The 16,095-nt window shown below is 45.6% G+C and overlaps 1 pseudogene; it reads right to left on the bottom strand.

Annotated features, from left to right (window-relative positions):
* The window catches only part of LOC112105274, a 30,118-nt pseudogene that overhangs the window by 6,095 nt on the left and 7,928 nt on the right, over positions 1–16,095 (bottom strand).

The following is a 16,095-nucleotide window of genomic DNA, read 5'->3' as shown; positions in this document are numbered from 1 at the left end:
GTGTGTGTGTGTGTGTGTGTGTGTGTGTGTGTGTGTGTGTGTGTGTGCGCGCGAGAGAGATTTCCTAGGGTTTTCCTTAAAAAGAAAGGTAAAAACCAAATTCCATTATGTGCAACTCTGATACTCTACATCCCTCCCCCAAAACCCATCATGAATGATCAACAGGATTTGAGCCCTAAACCTTCACAGGGCAACACAGCATATTATTACTCAAGTTACCGGACTAACAACATTAACTGGCAGCAGGAGAATGTAGTTTTCCCAGAAGAGGGAATAGGGGGACAACCCTGTCTCTCTCCCCCCGTTCCCCAAAGCAGGAGTAGTTCCTGACCCATGTATTCCCCCACAGGAGGGACTGGCCACTGGTGCCCTGTGCTGGGTACAGGATAATGCTTGGAGAGAGCCCAGCCTCTCCCTTCCTGCCCATAGAGGGAGTTGGGGGCGCTTCTGGCCCACGTGGGGCCTCAGTAAGAGTAAATGGGTCACTGGGGCCTTACACTGGTCCAAGGGACAACACAGGGGAAGCCAGGCTAACTTCATCTGCACACCACTACCACCACTTCAAAAGCTCCAGCTGTTCCCAATGCACAGCAGGTGAGAACCCAATCTTGGAATGTTCAGTGATTTTGGCAGGCTGCCAACATTTCATGAGGAAGACCAGTGAGAAAAGGGAACTTTATATCTGAATGGAATTTAAGAGACAAAGAAACGGCATTTCGGTAGCTCAAGAAGATTCCCCCTGCTGAAAATTAAAAGCCTGATGCAAAAATATCAAGGTGTGAAAGCTTCTTAATGAAAAAGTTGAAAGAATCCTTTATAACAGAGGTTCTCAAACTGGGGGGGCACACCCCTGGGGGGCACAGAAGTATTCTAGGGGGAGGGGTGAGAAGCTTAAGGAGAGCGGCAGCTGCTGGCTGGCCATACCATGCCACCCTTACTTCTGTGCTGCTGCTGGCAGCAGCACTGCCTTCAGAGCTGGGCACCCGGCCAGCAGCCACCACTCTCTCTACTCTGCCTTCAGAGCTGGTCAGCAGTGTATGTACTTGTGTGTTGGGAGCCGTGGGGGAGGGAAGGCAGAGCGTAAACGACTACTGACACAAAGAAGGGGAGCACTATAAAATAAGTTTGAGAACCACTGGAACAGGCTGGGCAATGTAAGAAGATGGATCACTACCAGCTCCCTCATATAATTATTCACATGCAATACACACACACCTTTTATACAGAATGCTTGTAACAAGAGGTGTTTGTCCTCACTATTTAGTGATCTCCCTCTCTGTCTCTTAATGTTCTTTTAAGGGCAGCAGCATGGAACCAGGCAGAGGAAATCCAATAAACTCCCCTTATGGAGAAACACAGAAGAAACAGACAAACATAGAGAAGAAAGATGCAAAGACAGGTGGAAAGAGCTGGAGGAGGGTAAAACAGTGGACATTCTGTAGATTTATGCAACGTGCACACACAAAGGGACTTGCATAATGTCATTTGCTGCTATTTGCACAGCTGCCTAGTTGTATCATACAGACCTAGGTCTAGACTGGAAGCTATGATCTAGAAGTGAAAGACTCAGTATCCCATTCTAAGGCAGTGGTTCCCAAACTTTTTGTCGCCATGACCCTATTTTAATTATTTATTTCCTTCCAAGACCCCAGACAACATGGAGGATGCTATTTTGAAAAGCAAAATGGTGTCTTCTGCACAGCATGACCTTGCATGCATGGTACATGTGAGGTCATGCCACATGGGGGATGCCATTTCGCTCTACAAAATTGCATTTTTTGCACTGCATGACCCTGTATGTATGGTGCATGCACAGTCACACTGTGCGGACAAAAATGGTGTCCTCCACACACTAGGATCGCTGCAACCCCATCTGCTGATGGTGTGATTGACACAATCTTTAATGTATTTGTTCTTAATATACCCCTGAGAGGTAGGGCAGTGCTATTATCCTATATTACAAATGGGGAACTGAGGCATAGAAAGGCAAAGTGACTTGCCCAAGGTCACTCAGGAAATCTGGCAAGATAAAAATTGAATCTGGGTCTCCCAAGTCTTAGGCTAGTGCCCTAAACACTGGACCATCTTTACTGTGAGTCATTCACAATCTTGAGTCATCCAGTCCCGACTCACCTACATCCTGCATCCCTCTGTCTCAACACCTGACCCCATCTTGCCAGCAACTATTGCACCAACCCTTTCTGTTCATACTTACCGCAAAATATCTCCAAAGCCAGTGAGCAGGGGCTTGCTCTGGTACTCGATGCCATGTTTGGCACATAGTGACTTCACCAGGGGGGTCACCTTCCAGTAGTTGTGTCGTGGCATCCTAGGAAAAAGACTGGAGAAATAATGAGGCAGTTTCAGTAGGATCTAAACTCTTCAGAGCTCTGTAGAAATCCCATCCCTCCCCCAGGGGCCGGTACTCACTGGTGCTCCATTGAGAATTCCTGCCCTTTCTGCTGGATGCATTACTCAATGGTGCCCCTGGGAGTTCCTTCCCCCTCCTGCTGAGACCTATTGCCACCAGTGCCCCCTGGGAATTTCCTCTCCTCCTGAGATGCCTATACTCACTGATGCTCAATTTGGAAGTTCAGGTGCCCAGTTAACCAGTCATTGAACAGGGACTGATCCACGTTGCATGTCGCCTGGAGCTAGGGGAGAAAAATAGAGAGAAATGAGTGTGGATCTATGGAAGTGGATTAATTGGTACCAACCCCTGACCTCCACTTTCTTCTAACTTGAGCAGGGTTGCCTGGGGGTGGTGTGGGGATTACAGTTCCTTGTTCATTAGAACAGGGAGACCAGGCCTGGGTGAGAATGGCATGCTAGGATATGGAATAGTTACTGCATTAATCAGGTCCTCACTCAGTTGGAGTGACATGGCCTCGTCAGTTGGACCGGCATAGACCTGTCCTCCCACTCCTTATCTCATATCTTCTATTGGGGAAAAATGGCCACAGGGTCAAGGAAGCAGAAAGGAGAAGAATATCAGAGCCTCTTATGCAGGGAGAACTGTATGTGAGTGCCCTGGATCAGGCAGCTTTTACCTACCATTCTCTTTGCTTCCATATCTATATCTTCTCATTCTGGTTTTTACATCAATGCAATCTCCATGTAACCCCCAATCAGTCCAGGCTTCATTCCCCACCACCCCACACAGATCATCACAAGTCTCCTCTCCCAATATCTCATCGTTCAGGAGCTCCTGGTTGACCTTTATCCCACTGCAAAATTTCATGTATGCTCCCAGTGTCCCTGCCCTGGGATTCATACCCACAGACCCTGGTAAAAGAGTGTCTCTTACCTGTGTAGAGAACCAGTCCATATTGTTATCATAATCAATGTGCATAGGGATGTGGTTCAATTGTGATATCCAGGTAAACAAGATACTCTCTAGGACGCTGTGCAGATACAGACAAAGCAGTCATTGCCACATATAGTCACAGCAGATGGAGACCCACACATGAAGCCAGCCCAAAAACTGCCCAGTAACTTGCACCCAAGCCAAAGGTTGCCAGATAAGACCCCAGTCCAAACTGGCAACAGATAAGTAACTGGCCACCTCACCCAAAGCACTGACTGCTCAGTAAAATGCCCATGCAAACTGGCAATGACCAGTAACAGGCCTGCAATCCCAACCCAATGTCTGCCTGGTAAAGTGCTTTCTGGCTAGTAAAAGGCCCCCTCAGACTCACCAGAATGAGTGGCTACCAAGTATAACTTCTCTCTTATGTTCCACCCAGTGAGTCGTCAGTAAAAGGCCCCGACAAAAGTGAGGGCAATGTATGGAAAACATAATTTGTACTCTTATAAGAGAGAAATCAATGATCGAAAAGGGAGAAAAGCAGAGTGGCTAGAAGCAATCACAGATGGGAAGGAATGAGCGATGAGGGCAGAGAAGAGGGGTCAGTCAGTCAGGTGTGAGTACCAGTAGGCAGAGGGAGTCATGCCTAGAGTGAGGATTACTTGAGTAGCAGGAGGAATCCCAGGACGCCCGTTACTCCCAGTAAGGGCTCGAAGAAAAGAAAGAATCGGATGAAGTAGGTCAGAGTCCAAGCTAGTTCCTGTGAGACAGAAGGAGAGAAACCTTCATCAGGACAGCAGAACAGTACCCCTCCACCATCCCGCAATGGGAGGAATAGAAGCCCCAAATCCCCCCCCCATGTAAGGATCACTCCATGTCTATCCCTTGCAGCTCCCCTCAATTCTCCCACATCAGTGAGGACATAACTTGGGAAGTTTCCTTGTAACCTGCACTAATGGTCCGTGTATTGTGGATTTCCCCCATTACCTCAAACCAGAGAGTGCCCAGCCCAAAAAACCTCACCCAGAAAGGCCCATTCACTGTTCCTGCACTGTAGCTTCCCTCAACTACCTTGGAGTAGCAGGAATCCAGCTCAAGAAATCAATCCTCTAAGCCCCACTGGCTGCCCCTGCATTCTAGTTCCCTTTCACCCCCTCACAGCAACATGAATCCAGCCCCAGAAGATGCCTTGGATCCATATGCTGTAATTCTCCTTCACCATTCTAGACAAACAAGGGCCCGGTCCTAAAACTTCCTCAGTTAGAAGAGCAGCTGCCCATTTGCAAAGGTTTGTGGGAAATACTGAGTGCACTTACCCTCCATAGTTTGCGCTGGAATATGAAGTACAAGGAGTACAACTGGAACACTGGAACCACAAGCAGGGGCATAGCTGGAGAAGAAAACAAAAAGAGCAGAGACATTAACAGCCTCACCTAGTCAATGAACACACTGGAAACCAGAATGAAAGGAGAGCTCCGTGCAGCTCTGGGGCTTTCCAGTGCTCATCACTGAACTATGCTTCCCAAGAGATTTCGCTCCTCATCTTCCTTCCTTACTCTCCTCTTTACTCCCCTTCCTTTCTCCCTCCATTTTATAGATTCAGAGGCCAGCAAAGCGTAGACGACTCTCAAATCTGCACCTGCCTCCAACTAAATGCAAATCATACCATCTCCCTGCACCTGAGAGTCAATAGGTGAACCTGATGCTACACACCATCTTTCTGAACTCATCAATGCTTCTGAATACCCAAATAGCTACAGCAGTGAAATTGCTCTCTTCTATCCACTGGTAGCCTGGAGAGTGCACTCCTTTCTGTCAGATTTGGACTTGATCATGATGATCCACATTTTCATGACCTCCAGGCTTGACTCCTGTAATGCAATATATCAGAATGAAAGCAATATCCTGTAAAGTGTTCCAGCTGGCTCAAAATGCAGCAACCCACACACACATATCAACACAGACCATGGAGAGTGCATGACTCTGGCACTACACTGTATGCCGACTCCCTGTCAAATACTGAATGAAGTTCAAGGTTTTGATCCTGATCTTTAAAGCCCTCCATTGTATTGTTCCCATCTCCCTGACAGACCACCTCACTCTCCATAATCGCCACCTTGCATTAGAGCTACATTTGTCTGTAATAATGGAATTGTCAATCACCTCTGCAGCGCCTCTTCACCTCTGGACAGAGACAAAGACTCTTCTGATTTATAACATTTGCATTGATAAGGTGCTCAGATAGCATAGTGATGGTAGGGAATAGATGGATTCTCCCTCCATCCCCCTCATCTCCTCTCCTCCATGACTACTCCTCGGTTTCCTTTCATCTGTCCCTCTCATCTTATCTCCTTCTCCTCAATTATCTTCATCTCTCCTCTTTCCTTTCACCTTTTTGCCATTGCTTTGTGTCAGCTGCTTTAGCAAATGAGGTGACAATTTCAGCCATAGATTGTGTACCCCAAACACTGTAATCTCCTATAAGACTGTCATGGGAGAGAAGTCCTCTCAGCCCCTGGGATTATTTAATATAGGAGTCAGTGGTGATTGTTAGACAGGACCGATTGGGCAAAGCAGGTATACTCACTGACGAAGAAATACTTGTGCTGATGATTGTAAGGCATAAACTTCTTCTTCTTCATGCCGAGCTGTAAAAAAGAGGGGGACATGGCAGGTCAGCTGAGCTAGAGAAACACTCACTCAAATAAATTTCATTGCCTCCTCCTCCTCGAGATACACCTGCTCAGACATCTAAATCCATTGAATTACAACAGCATAAGGGAGATCAGAAGAGGCCTCATTACATCATTATATACTATTTCACAAACAATGCAATATAATAAACATGTTCCCTACAATCTCAAATACATACGTGTAGCATCTTGTAATTTTTTCCCCCCCACTCTTGCATACTTAATGTCAGTGACATACCGGTCCAGAAACTTTACACCCAAAATTGTCTTCTGTCTAAGGAGCATATTCTAGTAGAAGACCTTCCAGATACAAGTCCAGATGGCTTCTCCTATGGAAAAACCTGAAGGAGGGCCTCCAATTGGGAGGAATACTCCACAAGATTCCAGTTGAGGAGCTTTCTCCAAATTCTTCCCTTGTGATACAGGGTTCACCATCCCTCCACAAGAAACTGGAGGTTCAGAAATTGTGGATATTGGAGATCTGCTGGCAGCTATCACCATTTGGGCTAAGGCCTTGTGCCTCCACGCTAGCTGTGGGGCACCTGCCCCAACTCCACCCAAGTTTTCTAGAAGAAAGACCACCATTTCTGCACAGAGGGGGCTCCATGAATAAGTTAATGTAGTATCTGCCCATCACTTTCCCTGCAAAGTTGCTAGCACAGTGCTGTACCTGACCTCACCTACTGATCTCAGGACCCATGTGGAGGGACACGTAGCTGCAGAGGTGGCCGATTTCCCCACTCTTCCATGTGAAGTAAGTGAGAATCAAATGTGAAGTGACCCTCCATGTGCAAATCTCAGATGGCTCATCATGATTAATGGCAATAGTGGGTATTGGCAGATCTTTCCTCCTGCTGCTAAGAATAGACTCTTGATCTTCTTTTGGGTTAATATGGGTACCTCTACACTGCGGCTGGGAGCGAGCTTCTCAGTGCAGGCAGACAGACATGCACTAGCTGTGCTCAAGCAGCGAGCTAAAAATAGCAGTGTTGCTGTGCGCAGCTTGGGTGGTGGCTCGGGCAAGCTGCCCAAGTACCTAGGGGGTTCAGGTGGGTTTGTACTCAGGCAGCTGCTGCCTGTGCTACACTGACCACACTGCTATTTTTCATGCACTAGTTCAAGCAGAGTTAACGCATGTCTGTCAGCCCATGCTGGGAAGCATGCAGATATACCCTTTGCCTCTAAAAATGTCAGTAATATACACAAGTGTTATAAGAAATTTATAAAGCATAGTTCTGTCATAGTTAAGTGATAATGTCGCTCCAGCAGCTAATGAAGTTAGGTTGGAATTGCTAGATTGGTTTATTAGGGGGAGAGGTAGCAATAAGTAGCATTGTGCAAAGCTCTAATACAGTGGGTGTTAGATTGTGGCACATGGAACACAGCCAGGTGATCCACAGAGCTGCTTTTGTCACAGTGGTGAAGCACCAGGAGGCGTCACTGCTTGAATACTATCTGTCTTGATTTTTATACTAAGCCCATATTTTTATGAACTTCTTTTTATTGTGGGAAGGCTAAGCCATATAACTGAGTGCTGCACTTTGTCCTGAAGATAGTGAGATTTGTCATCCTCACATGTTCCAGGGGTGAGAGTTCTGTCTCCAATGGTCAATAATCTCATCCTTGAAGCTGACAGTTCCATTGTACCACAAGAACATAGCAGTAGTGAGTAGTCGTAGTCTCACAGAAGGAAAAGATTCACAGGTAACTGGGCTAATCCTTGGAGAGCTTTGAATATTGGGACCAAAACTCTGCAAATCATTCTGTATTACCTGGAGAGCCAACGCAGAGAGAGGAGCACAGGGGCAATGTGCTCTCAGAGGCCTTGGCTGATGAGTAGGCAGCTTCTGCATCCTGAACCAAGTGGAGCTTTTTGCGGGGTCTGTGGTTTATTCATAGATACGATGAATTGCAATAATCAAGCGTGAAGTTCATAAATGTATGGATCACTAAGGACAAACCAGTGTATGATAGGTCTGGGTACACATTCTGACCAGTCATATAGAGAGAAGAGGGCATTTTTAGCAGTCAGTTATTTGAGTATCTCAAAGTAGTGGGTGGATCATCGCTTGCTAGGTGGCTGTTCATTGGCAGGAAGGGAACATGGGCAAGGGTCTGCATCTTAGCAAAGAAACAACAAAGTTCCTGTTCAGGGAGAGTGCCTGATGCCCTGCTCCTAGCTGGAGAAGCTTCTCAAAGGAAGGAGAGGACTATAAAAAGAAAAGCGGGATGCCCCAAATGATCTTTCCCCTTGCTCTGCCCACGGCATTCACACCATCTGAAGAACAAAGGAAGCAGCATTGGACTATGGGAGGGATCCTAACTGAAAGAAGTTCAGCCAATAGAACTGCTGAAGCATGTGGTGAGAGAGACTTTGCTTTGAATTTACTCGTTTGTTAAGTTAGGCATCAGTTGCATTTTACCTTTATTTTACTTGTAACCAACTCTGACTTTTATGCCTCGTTACTTGTGTTCACTTAAAATCTCTTTGTATTTAATAAACTTGTTTTATTGTTTTATCTAAACTGGTGTGTTTGGGAAACTCCATTTGAGATAACAGGATTTGTGCACATCATTTTCTAGTAATAAAATGACAGAGTTTCTATGAACTTGTATTGTCCAGGAGAAAGCTGGGCAGTACTAGACGTACATTTCTGGGAAAAGCCTGGGTTTGGGAGTGTGCTAGGGTCACCCTGCGGTGTGGTTCAAGAGTGCCTGCTGCAGCACGCACACTATATAGCTGGGATTGACTTACATTCTGAAGGCTGTGTGAGAGCACATCGGGAGTGGTAACGACTGCAGCAAAACAGTCTAAAGGGCACCCTAGGAGAGAGGGCTGAAGTGACACATCTGTTCCTCAGTCTAGATTGTACCCTGGGCATGTCACAGCAAGGAAGTGGGAAAGGAAAATTAATCTGGTCTCTTAAGGGGACAGGGGTGAGAATCAGCCCATTCTGATGTGTGGTACACCTATTTGATATTGGCAAATGTAGGCCACAACAAAAGCTCTCCCTCATTTGCTTGTTGCCTTTTGCTCTCACTGTTTTCCTTTCATCTTCTATTCTCTGTTTCGCTCTTCCTTTTTCTGTTTCTGATAGAACCCAAAGAGATTTCAGGCAGCAGATCTGTATCCCATCCTTGCCCCTTGCAAGATCCAGGGATTAGCTTGTTCCCAAACATACAGCCTCCTGATTTCTTTTAGCATCATATCTTTTCAGTGGACTAAATAATTCCTAGCCCACCCCCACACTCACCTCCACAGAGAGTATCTTTCCCAAAGCAAACAAGAAGGGATGCATTGCAATATCAGGGTCCTTATGGAAGCAGTTGGGCTTGGCATGGTGCTGGGAATGATGGAGAGTCCACCACTGTGCTGAAAGCCCCTGCAGGAAATGAGGAGACCACAGGAATCAGACTACAACACTACCAAATATTAAATCACCTCATCGGTCACATATTGACCGTCTTCCCAGTGCTGCACTACATTCTTCTAATTACATGTAGCGTGCAGAATGTCAGCGTAACGCTATCTGAACTGAAAGGGGACCCCCCCCCATGCTTGATCAGTTCTGCCAAAGCGGGGTGAACACCCTCAGTATCAGGCACTTACCTTCAGATGGCTCATCACAAACTCGTGAACCAAGTGGTTCCATTTGGTACTGCTGAAAACTGAAAGGTGCCCCAAATCGTGCTGCAGAAAACCAGCCTGGGACTGAAAAAGAATAGAGATCATTCAACAAACAGGGCCAGGTTTTAGTACACAGCTGCATCAGGGCCAGGGCGGTGGTATGCTCAGTCCTACCGATTCCATGAAAACTGGGAGGTCAGTGCTCCCCAACTCAATGAGACCTTCTCTTCCTAGTACCAGGGAGATGTCTGTCCATTCTCTAGAGGGATGTTCTCTCCCTGTACAGTCAGTGCAAGCCAACCTGATGAGAATGCCCTCTGCTGGTATGAAGGAAACCTTTTGTATTGTCAATATACTCTGTCCTAAGGTACCCCTCTGTGTGCAGTGTCCCCTGCCTGCAATCTGTTGAGACTCCATTCAGTGAACTCTAGGGCACTCGCTCCATTTTCACTATCAGAGCAATCGACCCCAGATTGGTAAAAACATGTGTTCCTGGTATCAGTAAAGCATTTTTTTCACACTACCAGCTACTTTGGTGGGAAGAGAGTAGTGGGTCAAGGGAGGGTTGTGAACTAAGACTGGAGCTAAATCTATAGAAGTAGTTTGAACTCTGTAGACGAGTACCCTTCCTTTGAGAAGAACCCTCCTCTGGTCTGCTGCCATCTCCTCTGAGCATTAGTAATGCCAAAGGACCAACCAGGCAACTGTGTTTTTCAGTGCTTCTGTGTCCTCAGCTCTAGGGCATCTCATGCTCCCATTTGGGACACAAGAAAAAGCTTGGTTCATACACCGAATGTGTCTCAAAGTTCAGACTCAAAAGATCAAAGATCAGAAGCAACCTTTTTTTTTAATAAGACGGCGACTGCGTGGAGTGAGGTTGTCTAGCAGATTATGGGAAGGAGATGTACTGACTGTTCTGACTTCATTCACTCAGTCAGAATAAAACAAACAAACAAACAAAAGTCCTCAGGGACAAACAAAACGTTCCACAGGGTTGAGTTCACTAGATGCAGCATCTCTACCTTAGGCTAACTTCTTTACACAGACTTCTGGGAGAAGCTGTGACTAGAACTGCTGTGAGCCCCTTAGAAACTGCGTTTCTGCATTATTGCCTACTGTACCCAGGGCCGGCTCTAGGTACCAGCAAACCAAGCACGTGCTTGGGGCGGCACATTTTCAAGGGTGGCATTCTGGCCGTCTTCCCCCCCCCTCCTTTTTTTGCTTCGGGCGGCAAAAGCCTAGAGCCGGCCCTGGCAGCAGCAGCGCGTCGCCCTGGGGCCGCTGCGGTTGGTGCCGCGGGGAAGCAGCGCCCGCACCTTGTAGCTGGGCCGGGCAGGCTCCTAGCGGGGGACACTCGGACTGGGGGCCGCCCCTCGGGGCACACGGAGCCGCCTGCAGATGCCGTAGGGCAGCCACCCCCCAGCACCGCAGCCGGGGCTGGGCGAAGTGGCCCGAGTCGCCCAAGGACTGCGGCAGGGCGGCCAGAAGCAGCAGCAGTGGGACCATAGAGGGCGGGGCGCTGCCGTGCGAGGCCCGCGTCCTGCTCTCCGGGGCTCCGCTCCCTCTGGGGCTACCCTGCCCGGGCTCCTCAGCCCCCTGCCGGGGCAGTCCCCCGGCTCTGCCCTTCCGGGTCCCGGACGGTCCTGGAGGCGGGAGCCCTAGCTGGAGGGACCCTGGGCTGAGGCGCGGCCTGGGAGCCCCGCTACTTACCCCAACCCTGCCAGCGCCGGACCGGCTGGAGGTGAGGGTGGAGTCAGCACTGGTGGGGGGGAGCCCAGGGCTGAAGTGGCAGGGGGTGCGGGTGGGGTGGAGAGCCCAGGCTGGGGCAGCAGGAGGTGCAGGTGGGGTGCGGGTGAGAGCCCAGGGGTGGGGTGGGGAGGTGGCCAAAAATGTTTTTGCTTGGGGCAGCAAAAACCTAGAACCGGCCCTGACTGTACCTCCACCAGCTGGATGAGGCTGAGGACTTGAGAAATTGTGAGCTCCCCACATCCATCACTCCTACGACATTTTCTAAGGTGCCTCTGGCTGGGCAAGACAAGAACTCCAGTAACTGAACTCCCCCAAATCAGTATTCCAACAGTCCTCTGAGTACCTCTACCTGAACCTTTTATCTTTGGTACTGATTCAACCTCAGGTGAAGAAAGAGCATCCTGCTAGTCAGGTGACTAGTCACAGAAAAGATAAGGGGGATGGCCATGTAATAGGAATATGTAACTGGCCCTGAGTGTGAGGAAGGGTAAGCTGGTCCCAAACTACATTCTGTGGGTTGAGGAATTTACCTGAGAAATGGTCAGCAGCACTGTAGAGATGAGGAAAGGCACTAAAGATGTCCCAAAATACCAAAGAACAAACCATCCAGCAACATCCAGTATCAGAATGTGCAGGAGAAGCAGGAAGAAGAAGAGGTGGTTGGGGTTGAGGAGTCCCATCCTTTCAACAGTGGTGTGCAGCTCCCGGAAGTCCTCTACCAGCAATTTCTGTGGGGAGACCCAATGTTATAGCATTCTTCACTCTGGGTTGGCAAAACAACAGCCTAAGGAGCCGGCAGGTTTACTCTGCTCCTGCTCTGCAAAGAAGCCATCATGACAGTGAAGGAAACATTTTACCAATAGGTTCTATTCCCTCTGAAAAGAGACATTGCAACACTAGGGAACAGCTGACAGGCTCTGTCAACCCCATTGACAGTCTTTGTACCACTGGGGAGATCCTGTGGCTGAGACATTCTTCCCTACTGTCACTGCTATGTGGGATTCACTGTGGGAATTGTGTATTGGGCAGAAGTCTGTGAGAGACTGGACCTGCCATTCCCAGTGTGGGTCACTATGACACCAGGGGAAGCTCACAGCCAATGTTTCTTCAGCCCTCCTCCACCAGACACTCTGGTTTCCATATGCAATGTGAAGTATATTGGGGGTTCTGACAGACTGTACATGAATGAAATGTGGATTTGCATTTTCCCAGAGCATCCTCCCAATTCCAGATCCAGTTGTGTTTCTGGCCTTTTGTACAAACTCACATTTTTGGTGGGCTCAAAGCTTGGTTGATCCAGGGCCAGCTCCCCGATCTGCAATGAGCTCATGTACTTTCTCACCAGCCCCTTATCAATGTGAAATGCTTCAAAGGGATCCTGAAAAAACATATAAGTGAATGGAGTGAGAAAAATCCCAGAAGACATTAAGCTAACATCTTATTAAAAAGATATTAAGCTAGCTAAAGAAAATTAGGTCCCATCTCAGCAGGAAGCAACTCTGGATTAAAATTCAATACAATACTGTATGTTTCCTGTTCTATTCTGCATCTGAAATCAATGCATTAAAATACTCATTAAAAAACGTTTAACTTGTATAATACACTAAACAGAGTATGCCTGCAACATTTAATTACAAATGTATACTTTCATATAAAACTCAATTTATTTCAACATATTAAATCATGTTAGATCGGTTTCAAACATGAAAAAAAAAAAAATCACAAAAAATATCAAAAGTGTTCCCCTTTCACTGGGTTCAAAACAGACCCCTTTTCCTTCCTTCCTTCTTTCAATTATTTGTGAATTTTTAAATCAAAACATTTATCCAAAACATTTTAAAAATGGTTATCAGTGTTTCCGAAATTTTGTAAATAAAAATTACATCATTTACAATAATGATTTGTATGAAATAAAAGTTTTGATAACCATTTCCATCATGTTTTTGGTAACCCTTTTAATAAAAAAAAATACTGAAAAAAAAATCATAAAACATTCTGCAAAAAATGAAAAGTTTCAAAAAAGTGAAGTTTTTTGGGACAAATTTCATTTTCAAAACAAGGTAATATTTTCCGTGAAAGTTTTTTTGTTCAAAAAAATTTCAGTCAGGACTATGTGCTGTATTTAAAAATAGCAGCAAGAAAAAAATCCATATGATAAATCTGTGCTCATACATTTACTCTTGAGATTACTGGAGATGTAGCAATAAAGGGGTATAAAATCGGTAAGAAAGAGTCATTCTTGGTAGTTTGTACAATATTAGATGGATTCAAAACATCTTGCTTCATATCTGGGTCATCTGAAAGAGATGCTCCCATTACAGAAAAAATAATCCTTGAAAATTTGAAAGACCTTGAAAGACCTCCTGAGGTCTCTTTCAACCCTAATACAATATAATAAAATATTTTGAGAGAAATGATAATTTTGTCTCATTTAAAAAGTATCTTTTAGTATCTAGAGCTTTACCAAATATATAACTATTGCATAATCTATTTGAAAATATTGGTAAAACGTTTCCGTTAATTTATTCAACGGACGTTGTAAGTGCCTTAAGGCGGGAACTGTCTGTTTGTACAGTACATAGCACAATGAGGTCGTGGTCTATAACTGGGACTTTTAGGCACTACTGCAATATAAATTAATTGTTAATGTTATCAGTAATAACACTATTTGACAAGCTCTAATGGGACTTGATCCTGCTCCCATTTAAGTCAATGGAAAAACTCCCATTCATTTGAATGGTGAAGGATTAAGCCCTTGGTATGCATCAACTGTCTTAATAATAAAACTTTAGACGACTCATTAACTGAGACAGAGAGAAGATGGGTGAGGTAATATCTTTTATTAGACCAACTTCTTAGAAAATCTCTGTGCTGTTCAAATGTTTGTCTCTTCTGCCAACAGAAGTTGGCCCAATAAAAAGTATTACCTCATGCACCTTGTCTCTCTCATATCCTGGGACCAAAACCACTACACTGCAAACAACTTGTTAATTGCCAGTTTTACAATATTTCAGTTGACAAAATGTTGTTAGAGCCAACAGGCCCCACATGCCCTCCAGATCCAGACACAAATCATTGGAACAAACCCAGTAGTGAGCTCCCATGCTCTTTGACCTTAGCAACATTTTGCTTTGGGATCCATTACAAAATACAGAGAAACAAAGAAGTAGGATAGCAGAATATTATTTTTTTTTTAAAATGAACTTGCTCCTTTTTTTTGTATTTTAATGATACATTTTCTTCTCCAAAGAGAAACTAATGCTCTTTCTCCTGTCCTGAGCCTCACAAATATCCATTGATTAGATAGATAGATATTAATGAATGAATGAATGAATGAAAGAAACAAACCAAAGTTCGGGAACAATATCTAGCTAGGCTGTGCCCTTCTGGCCCTGATCTGTGAGTCAATACTCACAGACATTGAAATTCTGTCCAGCTTCAGGTAGCCACTGACAAAGAGGCACCCGCTGATCCTCAAGAAACCCCAAGGAGGAGTCAAATTCCTAGCATCACTTGAGTGGAAGCCACCAAGTAGCACAACCTCCAGAAGATGTTGTGATAGTTGGAACCTGCAGGTGGTGTTTTGAACCAAAGATGCCATTAGCACCACAGTGTATAGGCACATTTATCAACTATAAATCTATGCTAGTGATGCTGGAGTCAGGACTTGTGGTTGCACATTAACAAGCTGAATGCTTTGAGAGAGACGGCATGCTCAGAGCCAGAAATATGTAACCTCACTTTGCCATCATCATCCAAGCCAAAGTCAATACCATCTGGCAGGACCTCTCCATTTCTTCATTCTCCTCTCCCTCCCCTCCTGAATTTCTGTCTTGGAATCCAATTTATTTTATTCTGTCCCTCTCCAGTCTCCAATTCCATAACGTGTGTCCTCAGCCTTGTCCACTCCCAGTCATTTTCTTATCCTAAAATCTCTCCTCTGGTTTTCTCTCCTCTACCTCCAAACATGCAATTATATCTCCAATCCTAAAATATCCTTTTGACACCACCTGTCTCTTTAATACCCATATCCCTCCTTTCCTTCACCTCTAACCTCATGTGAGCAGTTTACTTCTCTGCCCTCCATTTCCCTTCCTCCAGCTCTCTCTTTGACCCTCTACAGTATGAGCTTCACTCACTTCAGAGTAATCTCTGTCACTTATATCCCTAACTACTTTCTCCTTTAGCCATTTCTAATGGGTCTCTTCTCCATCATCATTATCCTTGGCCCCTGCCATTTCAGACACAGTAGAACAAAGATATAAAAAGTTCCAATGGCGGAAGATGAAGCTAGACAAACTTGGATTAGAAGTAAGGCACATGTTTTTAACAGTGAGGGTAATTTACCATTGGAACAACTCTGGCTCTGGTGGATTTTCCATCAATGGAAATGTTTAAATCAAGATTGGATGTTTTTCAAAAAGATATGGTCTAGTTCAAATAGGAATTAATTCAAGGAAGTCTTATTGCCTGTGGTGTACAGGAGATCGGACTAGTTGTTCACAGTGGTCGCTTCTGCCTTTAGACATTACAAATCTATGAAACAGGGCTTCCATTGTTCTCCACTTTCTTGGTATCCTCTTACATTTTTGACTTCTCCATCTAGGGCCTTCACATACTCCTTTCTCTGTCAGAGTCCTCCAGGTCTCTCTTATTTTCCCTTTACATTCTCTCCTTTGGATAACTATATTCAATGACTCTCCCGGGTTCGGTATCAC

This window comes from Terrapene carolina, unplaced genomic scaffold, assembly GCF_002925995.2.
Source record: "Terrapene carolina triunguis isolate 2854851 unplaced genomic scaffold, T_m_triunguis-2.0 Scaffold90, whole genome shotgun sequence".
In the NCBI taxonomy this organism is placed as follows: Eukaryota; Metazoa; Chordata; order Testudines; family Emydidae; genus Terrapene; species Terrapene triunguis.
This window is presented reverse-complemented; position numbering and strand designations above follow the sequence as displayed.